General features: G+C 41.0%; 1 long non-coding RNA gene and 1 pseudogene across 1 annotated transcript; one reads left to right on the top strand and one right to left on the bottom strand.

Moving 5' to 3' along the window:
• The first annotated feature begins 5,080 nt into the window (after window positions 1-5,080).
• Window positions 5,081-5,482, top strand: LOC147791478 (secreted RxLR effector protein 161 pseudogene; annotated as a pseudogene).
• Window positions 5,483-6,324: 842 nt separating this feature from the next.
• Window positions 6,325-8,418, bottom strand: LOC147791477 (uncharacterized). The gene is made up of 3 exons (XR_015422093.1): window positions 8,239-8,418; window positions 8,088-8,168; window positions 6,325-6,495 (listed from the first exon to the last, which is right to left on the bottom strand). It is a non-coding gene; the product is annotated as an uncharacterized LOC147791477 (long non-coding RNA).
• Window positions 8,419-13,492: the final 5,074 nt, after the last annotated feature.

Here is a 13,492-nt window from a genome sequence, read left to right as displayed (position 1 = left end):
ACTAAATTTTGAAATGCAAATCTATGCCATGCATTTGCCATGGTCACGGGATTTGCAATGCTTCTGTTGGTCTCATAGGGGCGCCTTGCCTTTATCTTAAAATGTAGAAGCACGAGGCTTGAATATTTTAAGAATACTCAGTAAGAGACCCCCTATCAGGTTATGCAACAAGAATATGCAAATACAATGACGGGGCCTACCATATCAGTCTAATATTGTAAGGATTCAGATTTTATTTTTTTAGATTTTATGTTTGAGATTTTATTTTTGTTGCAAAAAATGAAAAGATATTATGTTATGCATTTATTCTTGCTAGAAAAGGTGCGCGATTTTCGACAAGAAAATTATTACCTTAATGGAAATGTTATGAGACCCTTATATTCCTATGTTCAACCCTTCTCTTTCCTTAAAAACGATTTTTGTCTCCAAACTCCCTTCTGTGTCTGAGAGAATGGGAACTGTTGTTGTTCTTTCATGACTAGCTAGGGCTTTACCCTTCCGTAATGTAAATGTGTTGAGGCAACTAGCGGAGCCGATGCGAGGATCGGTGGGATGCCGTAGCTTTAAGAGAGAGGGGCGGAGTCTTCACCTATGCCTTCCCTTCTTTCATTGAACTAGGTCAAGCTACTTGCTTCTCTCGAACCTCGGTAAAGCATACATACATACCCGACAACACAGCCAGCAAGACCAACCAACCAAAGAAAGGGGGCTCGATCCATTCTTCAGTTTGATTAGAAAGGCTCAGGGGTTTTTGGCAACAAACAAACGACTTTCACCGAGAGTGTTCGAAAGGAAATTGTGTGGGTTGGTTTGCTGGTTTGTCAATGAGTTCTCAGAATCAGTGGGGTTGCTAATCCGGAGGGAGAATCGAGTGGAAGTAAGCATCGACATAGGGATCGTTGCGTCGAAGAAGGTAGACGGTCGGAATCGAAGAAGAGGACGCTATGTGACTGTCGTAGGAAACGGAGAAGACTGTGTAGTCGTCGGCGGCAGTGCATCTTCGATTAGGGTTTTCAAGGTCTTCCGGGTAAGAAAGATGAAGGAATCGAGTCGGGTTACTTTGGTCTCTAACCTAGCTAACAGACGAATGCGGGCTGCGCTCATTTTGGCCCAATACGAACCCAACAAACGCGTGTATTTGGCTTCGCACGCGTACCTCGTGCCAACTTTGTGTTACAATCGCACTCTTAATGGCAGCGGACTTGCGATTGTGCAGCACTCACTTTCCAACGACAAGTGAGCTAAGCCAATTCGTTCTTACGTCGCCTACGGCCAAGCGACGTATGCTCGAGCCTCTGGCCTCGGTTTAAGAAGAAGGTTTTAGAAAACGAGGGTAGAGAGAGATTTTGGAAAGAGAAATTTTGAAAGAGACATTATATAAGCAAGCAAGAGAGTAACAACAACGGCTCACAGTATATAACCTTTGGTTGGGAGAAGTTGACAACTAGTCATATCCCCCTATAGTACATTCTGAGGCATTTCATGTCTAGCAGACATAGACATGATTTTTCCAAAACGTCATACTTTCTAGAAATACAAAAGTAAAATACTAAAACATGGAAAGACATAAAGGGTTTGGCTTGTCATGGGCATGCGGCCATGGGCAACACGCCTTGGACGAGCATGACCGTGACATCCTCCCCCACCTAATTAGTTGACGTCTCTGTCAACCGACTACTTTCAAACCTGGCGATGTGGGTGGCGGCGAAGTCCAGATCTTCGGCGCGTTCCCAGTTGGTTTCCTCCGTAGGGAGATTCTTCCATTTGACAAGGAATTCACGAATCTTCCGTACAAGTCTTCCTATCTTCCTAACCCTGTCGGCTAGGATCTCCTCTATTTCTTTGGTGTCTCTTTGTTTCAGATCGATGCTTAGTCTAGTGATTACATTTCGTTGGTCGTCATCTGGGTCAGGGTGATAGGGCTTCAAGTTGCTCACATGAATTACTGGGTGGATTTTCATCCATGTGGGTAGCACAACTTTGTAAAAGGTAGCCCCGATCTTTTTAAGGACTTCAATCGGGCCTTCATATTTTTGAACTAGTCTCTGGTCCTTTCGGCTGCGAAATCTGATATGTTCTGGTCTCAACTTGATGAGTACTTGGTCTCCTTCTCGGAATTGGAAGGGGCGACGCTTCTTGTCCACCCACTTCTTCATATGCTTGGAAGCTTTCTCCAAATATGCCCGGGCTATATCTGTTGTCTGCTTCCATTCTCTTGTGAACCTTTGAGCTCGAGAATTTTTTCCTGCATAAGGATGATCAATAATATGGGGCAAGGTCGGCTGTCGTCCACTTACAATTTCGAAGGGGCTCTTTCCCGTAGACGAACTCGTTTGACAATTGAAACAGTATTGGGCGACATCTAGCAGTTGTATCCAGTTCTTCTGGCGAGCGTCGATGAAGTGACGTAAGTATTCTTCGAGCAAGCAGTTGAACCGTTCCATCTGTCCATCGATAGCTCGAGGAGATGTTTAAAGTCGTTCCCAAGAAGACGAATAACTCAGTCCAGAATGTGCCAATGAATCTACCATCCCTATCGCTGATGATGCTCGACAGAATGCCCCATAACTTTACAATGTGTTTGAAAAATAGTTGGGCTGTTAGTTCAGTCGAATAATTTAGGAGTGGGGACGAACGTCGCGTATTTCAAAAATCGGTCTACGATAACTAAGATGGCGTCATATTCCCCGACTTTTGAGAGGTGTGTTATGAAATCCAGAGGCACACTTTCCCAAGGCCTTGTTGGCACGGGTAGAGGTTCCAAGAGTCCCGAGGCTTTAGCTTTCTCGACTTTGTCTTGTTGGCAGATGAGGCACGTCTTGGTGTACTGCATGATGTCGTCTCGCATATTTGACCAAAAGTACCCCCTTTTGATTAGGGCATATGGTCGTTGCCACCCAGGGTGTCCGACCCATAAAGTATCATGACATTCCTGAATGAGCTCCTGCCTCAGTTCTCCTGTTCTTAGGACGTATAATCTGTTTCCTTTTGTCAGTAGAAGGTCTCCCTCGACCCAAAACTGTCGTGTCTTCCCAGCTTTGTCTAGTTTGACAACGACTTTGGCCGATGGGTCTTTATGTAAATGTTCTTTGATGATGTCGCGCATCGATCCATCGATCTTACTTGAGTGAATATGGGCTAACATGCACAGGGCCGCATATTCGCCCTTTCGACTCAGCGCGTTGGCTACTTGGTTACTCTTTCCTACCTTGTGTTCAAATTTGAAGTTGAATTCAACCAACGACTCCTGCCACCGAGCTTGTTTTGTCATCAATTTTGGTTGATCGAAGAAGTGAAAAATGACGCTATTATCTGTCTTCACTACGAACTGTGATCCCAAGAGGTACTGTCTCTAGACTTGTAGGCAATGGACCACAACCAACATTTCTTTTTCGGAGACAGTGTACCTCCTTTCAGCATCATTGAGCTTTCAACTTTCATAAGCGATAGGGTGGTCTTCTTGAATAAGAACAGTAAAAGGAGAGAGGGAGAGATTTGCTGAAGACTCGATGATTATTTCTCATTCAGTTGAATTCTTTAAATAACAAATTTAATGATCAGTTGAATTCTTTAAATAACAAATTTAATCATAAAAATAGAAAATAGTGGGCACAAACTTGCACCCAAAGTTGGCCAAAATGGCGAGCAAAAATTACGCTCTTCCATTCAACGAGTAGCGTGAATTCAGAATTTTCAAGAGTAAAAAATAACTAATGAAATCTAAGAAACCATAGCTTTTATCTAACACGATACACTTCTTGCAAAAGGATGGTGTGATGGGGTCAATCCAAGATGTCTATTACATACCAGATCTCAAGACCAACATATTGAGTATGGGGCAATTCACAGAGAAAGGTTACTCGATATTCCTAAAGGACCACCTGCTACACCTGAAGGATAACTAAGAGCATTTGGTTGCTCGAGTCGAGATAGGAAGATATTGAATGTACAAATTGAACTTAAGAAGCATACGAGAAAAGTGTTTGAGAGTCGCTGCACCAACAAGTGCACTAACAGACTCAGAAATTTTCGATGATGAAGATGAACCACGACAACCCAAAATGCGAAGTTTGCGAGATTTGTACGACACAACAGATGAGGTACACCTTGTATGTCTTCTGGAAGATGCTTAAAATATCAGCTTTGAAGAGGCGGTGCGAGACACGAAGTGGCAAACTGCCATAGATGAGAAGATTAAAGCGATCCATCACAACAACACATGGGAACTGATAGAAGTACCGGAAGGAAGTCAGCCCATAGGTGTGAAGTGGGCATTTAAGAAAAAGATGAATGCTCAAGGCGAGATTGAGCGGTACAAAGTGCGACTTGTTGCGAAGGGATACAAGCAAAAGGCGGGAATCAACTATGACGAAGTGTTTGCTCCCTTGCTAGAATGGAGACAATCCGATTGATTATTTTCCAAGCAGTCCAATTCAAATGGCCGATTTTTCAAATGGATGTCAAATCAGCATTCTTGAATGATGTGTTTGAAGAAGAAGTATATCTCAAACAACCTCCTGGGTACGTGAAAATTGGAGAAGAGAAGAAGGTACTAAAACTGAAAAAGGCACTTTACGAGTTGAAACAAGCACCACGAGCATGGAATACTCGTATCGACATATACTTCAAGGAGAACAGGTACAAGCAATGTCCCCACGAACATTCACTTTATACAAAGAAGAGTGAAGGTAATGTGATACTTGTCGCTCTTTATGTCGATGACCTCATCTTCTCAGGCAACAATGATGAAATGATAGAAGAATTCAAAAACACAATGACGCGAGAATTTGAGATGACGGACTTGGGCTTGTTGAAATTTTTCCTCGATTTGGAGGTTAAATAAGGAGAAACAGGTATTTTTATATCACAGGAGAAATATGCAAAGCAAATTTTGAAGAAGTACAAGATGAAAAATTGCAACCCGATATCAACACCAATGGAACCAGATGCAAAGCTCTCAAAGTACGATGAAGGAGAATGAGTAGATGCAAAAAGGTACCGAAGCCTGGTGGGAAGCCTTCGTTATCTTACATGCACAAGGCCAAATCTTTTATTAAGTGTCGACATAATAAGCTAGTTCATGGAGGAGCCAATTTATTCACATTGGAAGGCGTTGAAGCGAGTCCTAGGATATGTCCAAGGAACATTGTCACTTGGGTTATTCTACTCAAGAACAGAAGATTACAAGTTAGTTGGTTACTCTGACAGTGATTGGTGCGGAGACATAGACGATCGGAAAAGTACACCGGGTTATGTATTCTTCATGGGCAACACAGCATTTACTTGGCTTTCAAAGAAACAACCGATCGTGACACTCTCGACGTGTGAAGCTGAGTATGTGGCATCATCTTGGTGTGTGTGCCACGCAATATGGCTTAGAAATTTGTTGAGTGAGATGGAGCTAAAGCAACGAGGTGCAAGCGTAATACAAGTTGACAACAAATCACCAATTGAGTTGGCCAAGAAATCCAGTGAACCATAAAAGAAGCAACACATTGACGTTCGATTTCATTTTATCCGAGATCATGTGAAGGAAGGAAATGTGGAATTGCTGCATGTGGCAAGTTAGGATCAAGTTGCGGACATCTTTACAAAACCGCTACCCAAAATACTCTTCGACAAATACAAGAAGATGATTGGCATAACAGATGGTAGGAGCATTTAAGTTTATGGGGAGTTTTGTTGGAAATAAAGAGAAAAAAAAAAAAAAAGAAAAAAGAAAGAAAGAAGCAGTTATTAATTTTTGTTTTGAAATTTGAAAAAAAAAAAAAAAAAAAAAAGAAAGAAAGAAGCAGTTATTAATTTTTGTTTTGAAATTTAGTCAAAAGCCAATCGCATTTTAGTAACGCAGTGGTTTATGGATGAGAAAACGGTCATAGTTATGGTCAATTTTAGCCTTAGGAAAACTTATAAATAGGCTTTACTTCTGATAGCATAGCAAAAAAACAGCAGAGCAGAAAAAGAGTAAGAATTAAAGTACAGTGTAATAGAAAACACTTTTGAGAATTCTTTGTCTCCTTGTCTCTCCCCTCTCGACACCCCTTCACAGTTTCATGAGAGTTATCTAAACGAGTTAGTTTCAGAGCGAACGTTTATTTTCTACAAGTTAGTATCAGAGCGGCTTTTAATTTCAACAAATTGGTATCAGAGCGAATTTTAATTCTACGCTTTTGCCTACTTGTCACTACCCGATTTTCGAGGCTTCGAAAAACCGAACCGTGACTAAAAAGATGAAGTCGAAAACAAACAAAAGAAATGAAAAGTGAAGTAAAAGGTAAAAATACCATTTAATTAAAACAAAATAGAGAAAAGTTTTGTTTCAAATTAATAAAAACGAATTACAAATACAAAATTAAAATCAAATATTTCCAACCAGAAATAAAATTATGAAGAAAAATACAAAAGACTCCAAGAGACCGACAAGGGACTGACGCTCCGGAACGACCCCCTCTGTGACTGCACAGCTCTCGAACGCTCCTCCACCTCGACCGACACCTGACAAAAAGGTAGAAAGGAATGAGTATAAAAATTATACTCAGTAAGCCACCTACTTGTAGGCTCTCTTCGCATCTTAATTTGACAGGTTCCCACGATTTCCTAAATCAGTTCTGGGACATCTAGTTCTAATCTCAGTCCCTTGGAGGTTTCCCCTTGGGTTTCACCGGTTCATCGTCCTTTCATTAAACATCTAGAGGTTCCTTACGCCAAGCTAATATGGTCGGTATCTCTCTATGAGGTGCTACCTCTACATGGCTATCTGGGACTACATGGTATCTAGCCTAGGGGTGTGCTGAATACCCCTACGCCCATATAGTCCTCCTATGGGAGGCGCGACCTAACCCGTTCCCATGCAGCTAATGGGCTGTACGACGTGGGGACACATTTCCCATGCGAAATGGCTAATAGCAGTAAGGACTGATCAGGGACCCTTGGTCCTCCCACGAAGCTATAGATACCGTTCTCACGCTAGCAATCTATGAACACTCTGAGGTACCTTGTTGCCGTGGTAAACCGCTAAGTTCCTAGGGGAAAATTAAGTCTGGCTAGAGTGACATATAGCTCCTAACAGTAATCCCCTAAGCTTATCATGGAAATGGGCCCTAACAATTAACAGGGTGTGCATGCAACCGTCTTCTAACATCATAATATACAATTCATGCAAACTAGTCATACTGGCTCAACGAGGCGATGACCTCCATCAAGCACCCAGAGCATGAAGTTCGCGCTCAATGGGGTGAATTCGTCCATCAAGCACCCGAAACACGGCATACACAATTCCAATATAAATTAAACGCATGCATACATACGGCGGAAGCTTAAAGCATACAACAACACTCATGTAATTCACCCAATACAATCATAACAATTAATCTGACAAACAATTTATATGGAGAGCTAATCTGAAGCAAAACCACTAGCATGCATGCAATCCAAGCGAATCCTACAAGTATTTCTTCCTAAATACCGGGTGGTGACTTACCTGGTTGACGCATGCCCTTTTTGCTAGCGTTTCTTTGCCTGTGAGGTGTTAAAAAATACTAATTTCTCTAAATTAGGTCCCTATTCACGTAAAAACAGTATTAGAACTGGAACCGGGCCCAAACTGATGGTCCACGGGCGCTCACCCGCCGGCAATGCGCTGGGAGTGCGAGGTCACGCGCGCGGGAAGGCGCCAGTCGCAGGCCGCATGCGCGCCTACCACGCGCGCTCGCTTTCACGCAGTCGTGGGTCGCCCGATCCGGTCTGGCTTGGCTCGGCTCGCAGTTGCGGTTCGGCCTGGCTTGCAGGCGACACGTATCATCGCCTCGCTGGAGCTGCGTTGCTCCAGCCGACGGTCGACGCGTGTCCGGCGCCTGTCGCCGCCCTCCGCCATTCGCCGGCCGACCCTTTTTTTTTTCTCTTCTCTATCCTTTGAGATCCATAACACCGTCCCTTTTTCCGATTTTCATATCTTTCGATCCGTAGATCGGATCGATATGATTCCTTCCACAAAGTTCTAGATCGTGTTACGGACTACGTCCTAGTATTTTTTTTTGTAATTTTTACTTGACTATCGGACGAGTTAAGAACGTCGGAAGTTCGCTCACCGTTCTCGAACGACTCTAAGATCTTCGCCTTCGGGTTGAGGTCTCTGCCAAACTTCTTCATAGACCGTGCGTGAGTTGTTCCTGGGTGAATTTATCAAGATTTCAAATCTTGATTCACAAAGGAAAACTGTAGATCCGTTCAAGATCTTACCTCGCGGGTTTTTCCGATTTCTTGATGGAAAATGGGAATCCAGCCACCCACATTCTCTTTTCCCTTTCAAGAAAGGCTCCTTGCATCATGGTCTTGACCGGAATAGACTCCGTCGGTAGTTTTTTATGAGTCTTCCGGCCGTTTATTCTTCCTCCTCTCTCTAGGTTGTCTCTAACCCGTTTCTCTCACTATTTCTCTTTTGCAGGACTCTTGATGGATTTCATTTGGACCCCTTAGGTGGTTGGAGGGGCAAATTTACCTATTTGCCCCTCTCTCGACTTTTCCTTTTTTTTTCTTTTTCTATTTCTATTTCTCTTTCTTCGGGTATTACACGCAGTGCGCATCCTTGCTCTAATTTTCTATAATGCCTCGTTTTTAATATGGACCAACTCGGGTCCTATTAGTTCTCGTTCTCCTACTTCGTCCAAGTACATTGGGGATCTACACCGTTTTAATTCTTCAAACGGTGCCATCCCAATTTTTGCTTGGAAACTATTATTGTACGAGAATTCCATTTAATGTACTTTGGTGTCCCAACTTCCCGTGAAATCCATAACACATGCCCGAAGCATGTCTTCTAAGATTTTGTTCAACCGTTCCGTTTGACCATCATTTTGTGGGTGGAGGGCAGTGCTAAAGTCGAGGTAGGTACACAACGCTTTTTGGAGTCCGCGCCAAAAGGCCGACGTAAAATGTGGGTCTCGGTCCAACACTATTGATATTGGGACTCCGTGCAACCTCACGATTTCTTTCACATACAGTTGAGCCCAATTGTCTACTGTATATGTTGCTTTACCTTGTAGGAAGTGTGTCGACTTTGTCAATCGACCGACAATTACCCAAATTACCATGTAACCCTTTAGTGTTTTTTGTAAGCTTACTATGAAATCCATATCAATATTCTCCCACTTCCACTCTAGTATACTTAGAGGTTGTAGTAGTCTAGCTATTTTCTGACTACAGGCTTTTACTTGTTGGCACACTAGACAATTACTCACGTATTCTACGATATTCTTTTTCATACTTCGCCACCAGAAGTGTGGTTTTAGGTCTTGGTACATCTTCTTACCACCTAGGTGTATCGAGAAGGGTAAGTTGTGTACCTCGGTTAGGATTTCGTTCTTTATTTCACTCATAGCTGGAACACATAAACATCATTGGCATAACAGTCCATCGTCTCATAAGATAGGTACGCTCTTTTTTGTCAATTGAGTGAAAGGCGAGGCTATTCTAGCGAAGTCTTGGACAAACCTTCGATAGAAACCTACCAATCCCAAGAAACTTCGTACCTCGGGGCCGTAGTTGGGCGTTCCCATTTCGTGATGACTTCTATCTTGGTGGGATCTACTGAAATTTTGTCTTTAAACACTACGTGTCCCAAGAACGAAACATGTCATAGCCAAAAGTCACATTTGGAGAATTTGACATACAACTTGTTCTCCCTCAAGATAGTTAGGGCTTTTCTTGGTGTTCTTGATCTATTTTTGAGTATATTAGGATATCATCTATGAACAAGATCACAAACGTGTCTAGAAACTCCTTGAATATTTGGTTCATTAGTTCCATGAACACTGATAGGGCATTGGTGAGGGGCCAAATGACATCACTACAAATTCATAGTGGCCATATCTAGTTTGAAAAGCTGTTTTCCATACATATCTATCTTTAATTTTAATTGGTGGTATCTTGATCGAAAATCTATTTTCGAAAATATTGTTCTCTCTAAGTTGGTCGAATAGGTTCTCAATCCATATTGAAATACTCTATAAGTGGTGCAGCGAAGCAGAAGCCGCCAATAACGCATGCTACACATATGTAGAGCAAAGAGATAAAGTCTTAAAGGAAAGCTTTACAAGCTAATTTTTTATGTTTACCCATTTTTTCACATAATTTCTTTCTGATGTATTCAACACTCGAAACTCAGCACAATCGGTATTCAAAGGAAGTGAAGTCGAGAAAAGTGGATGAGAAGAAGAAGAAAAGGGACCAAAATCGCTACTGGACTTGCAAAAAGGGAATTCTCAAACATCATTAATTTTATAAAAACAAAATAACAAAATAAGGTAAATAAAAATTATTGCAAGTCTTAGCAATAGCATGGGTGGGATGAAATGGCAAATTAAGAAAGCTTCACGTGGTAGCCTCACTACGTGACACGTAGTTATTTGTAGTTTATTTCATCTTTATCACTTTCCCTCATTACCACCCTCCAAACAGTAACTCACAAAGGAAGATTACGATGACGATGATCGGTTTCCGCACTTGTGGGATCATCTTCAACCTGAATCCAATTCATCCGCTCCTTGCTTGTAGCACTGTTAAGGGTCATTGGCCATCTCTTCCTGCTCGCCGCTATGACAAACCAAGAACAGACGAGGAGAACCACCACCGCAGCGCTGAAAAAGGCACTGATCACAGATCCAACACAGACAGAGCTCCGTCCATGGCTGAGGAGTTCAATAGGATCGCGGATGAAAAGCACCTGAAGGAGGCCCCTGGTCGGAGCTCCGACAAACAATCTGAAACCTCGCAAAAAACTGCGTCTGACCAGAATTTAGACGACGGGCCTAATTACCGCCCTTGTAGTTGACCGACCAATAGTTTTTTTTTTTTTTTTTTTTTTTTTCTTTTTTTTCAAATCTTGTTGTATCTAGAAATAATGTGTACAAAATAAAAAAATAAAAAAACAAAAAAAGATCTCAATTCCATTCAAAATGTAATTATAGGTTCTTAATTTCTTTCCTTTCTTAATTACTTTTCATAATTTTATTTTTATCTCCAACATGGGATTCTCTATATATTAATCGAAACAAGGACAATATTTCTTAAAAACTCTTTAACACACCGCAACTAAACTTTAAAGTATTTATATTAAAAAAAAAAAAAAAAAAAAATAGAAAGTGCATTGGCCAAAGACCGAACCCACGACCTCGGTAATAGTAGTGCAGGGGCAGAAGTGCAAATGTGGAACACTCGCACGTGGTTGGGCAAAAATGCTTCATGCGGGTATCGAAGTGCAAATGGGCACTAATTTAATCCAAAGGAAATTCCAAATGAGTTGAGTGAGACTTGGGACTCAAACCAAGGGCGGCATGCGATTGAGCCAGAGACTGCTCGTGGGACGATTGTGTGTGGTTACAAGCATGTAGCTTCCACTATTCTCGCGTCAGGCACGTGAAAGAGAGTTTTGGAGATTTGACTTGCATTTCATTAATTTTTTCCTTCGATTTCAATGTTAAGTTTAATATGATTTGAATTAAGACTAGTTAATAGAGTTTTGGAGATTTGGAGCATCGAGCGAGCATGAATAGAAGTACCAAAGGCACACATAAACGAAGTAGCCATTTGAAATTCTTTCGAGGAGTACTTATAGGGATCGTTAGGTTATGCTAGCATGTAAGCATGAACGGCCTAATATAGCTAGAAAGTGCAGGTTAGGAATTATAATGAAATACAATAACAAGCATAATGTTTCTCTACAAATGTTTGATTTGGCCCTAGAAAGAGATTTTAGAATTAGAAGGAGATTTTAGAATTATACTATGATTTTTTCTATACTAGGAATTCTGACTTGAGAATAAGAACTGTACTTCAAATGATTGATTGATCCCCTCTTTGAGCATGCATGCATGATCTAAGACAAGAATAGGGTGCTAGAGCTAGGACGGTTTTACGATGACCAAGGTTATGATATTTTTAGAAATTCGAGCCCCACAAGACCGTGAAAGGTGACAAGAAAATGAAATCCTAATACTCAAAAAATCATATTAGTTTAGAAGAGCCAAAGATTTAAAATGTGAAAATGCCCTAAAAACCTAGTTAGCCTAAATGGCACCCAAGAAAGACTAAGCTTACCATGCTTATGGTAGTTGTAAACATTATTATAAGAGGTAGAACGTTCATATTTTTTCCTATTAAGATTCTTTTAGTAAGCATAACGTCTTAAAACTTTAAAAAGTGAAAGTTATGATATGTGGTTGGATTTGAGTTATACGTCTAAACATGGTGATGAGACTATTATAGGTCTTGGAGACAACAAACTTATCTAAGGAAGATTTATAAATGACATCCTAGAGAGAATGACTTCCAACCCCATATATTCGGGTACAAGATCTAACAAGGTACGTAAGGCCTAGTACTTGATTAGGAGGTACTCATGATCCAGCCTCTTGTGACCATAACTCTTGAAGCCAAGCAAGCCTCCATGTAGATCACGTAAGACAAATCACTTTATTCAGGTATGACAATCACTAAAAGGATTATGAACCTTATGAGTAGATTGTTACCAATTAGGAGTTTCGATTACTATGACATTATGAGAAATACGATCCACCAATCTTGAAAGACAAGCTATAGATATCTTGGTTGTAAATATTTTGATTAGAGTATTCAGGAATTAAGTCCAAGTTTATGGACTCTAAATGAACAAACGTCTTATGCCACTTATGAGATATAGGGTGAAGGACATTCCTTATGAAGGATTGTCCAACATATGACATATATATTATAGATCCTATAGATCTTGAGAGGAGCAAATGGTTAGTATGACCTTCCCATGAGTTTTCCTTAAAGATTGGACATCATGCACACAAGTTTAGATGGTAGAACTATTATGGTAGATCAGTGACCCTGTAAATCAAGGACAAAAGCAATTTGGTCGAGTTATAGTTTACTTTATAGCATTGTTTGTGGAAAGGATTGACTAGACGCGATAAGGGTAGGAACCTACCCTCTTGGGGTTACTAGTATAAGTATTAATCAGATTAGGTTTCTCATGCAAGGTTACGTAGGGAAATATTTGTGAAGCATGCACATGTAAGCATTTAATATCTACCTCAGTTGTAGCAGTTTTAGTAGATAATAAGTAGGTTAAGATTAGTAACATAGGCATGTCGTGAGAGATATTAGGTGTCAAATTTAGATTTCAAAGCCTTATCCAAATCTTAGGAATATATCATTACACTTACTTGTATAGGAAGTATCCTAGAGCTTAAAGAAAAGCTAGCCATCTCACAAAAACTCGAGGAGTTGATGTGCTCCAATGAGCTAGTGATGAGATATCTCTACAAGTGGAGGCCCGATTAGACCAGCCATAAGAAATTACAGGAGCTACTATTGGTTAACGCCACAAGCCTCATGGAAGGATTAATGAATCCCAAGAGGTCCTTATAAATGGCAAAGTGGCAACGCTCGCAAGCCTCCTGGAAGGATTAATGAATCACTTAGATGAGTCGGATAAGGTCCATGAGGAGAG

Source organism: Cucurbita pepo, chromosome 8 (assembly GCF_057944985.1).
Source record: "Cucurbita pepo subsp. pepo isolate OVF chromosome 8, ASM5794498v1, whole genome shotgun sequence".
NCBI classification, from domain to species: domain Eukaryota; kingdom Viridiplantae; phylum Streptophyta; class Magnoliopsida; order Cucurbitales; family Cucurbitaceae; genus Cucurbita; species Cucurbita pepo.
This window is presented reverse-complemented; position numbering and strand designations above follow the sequence as displayed.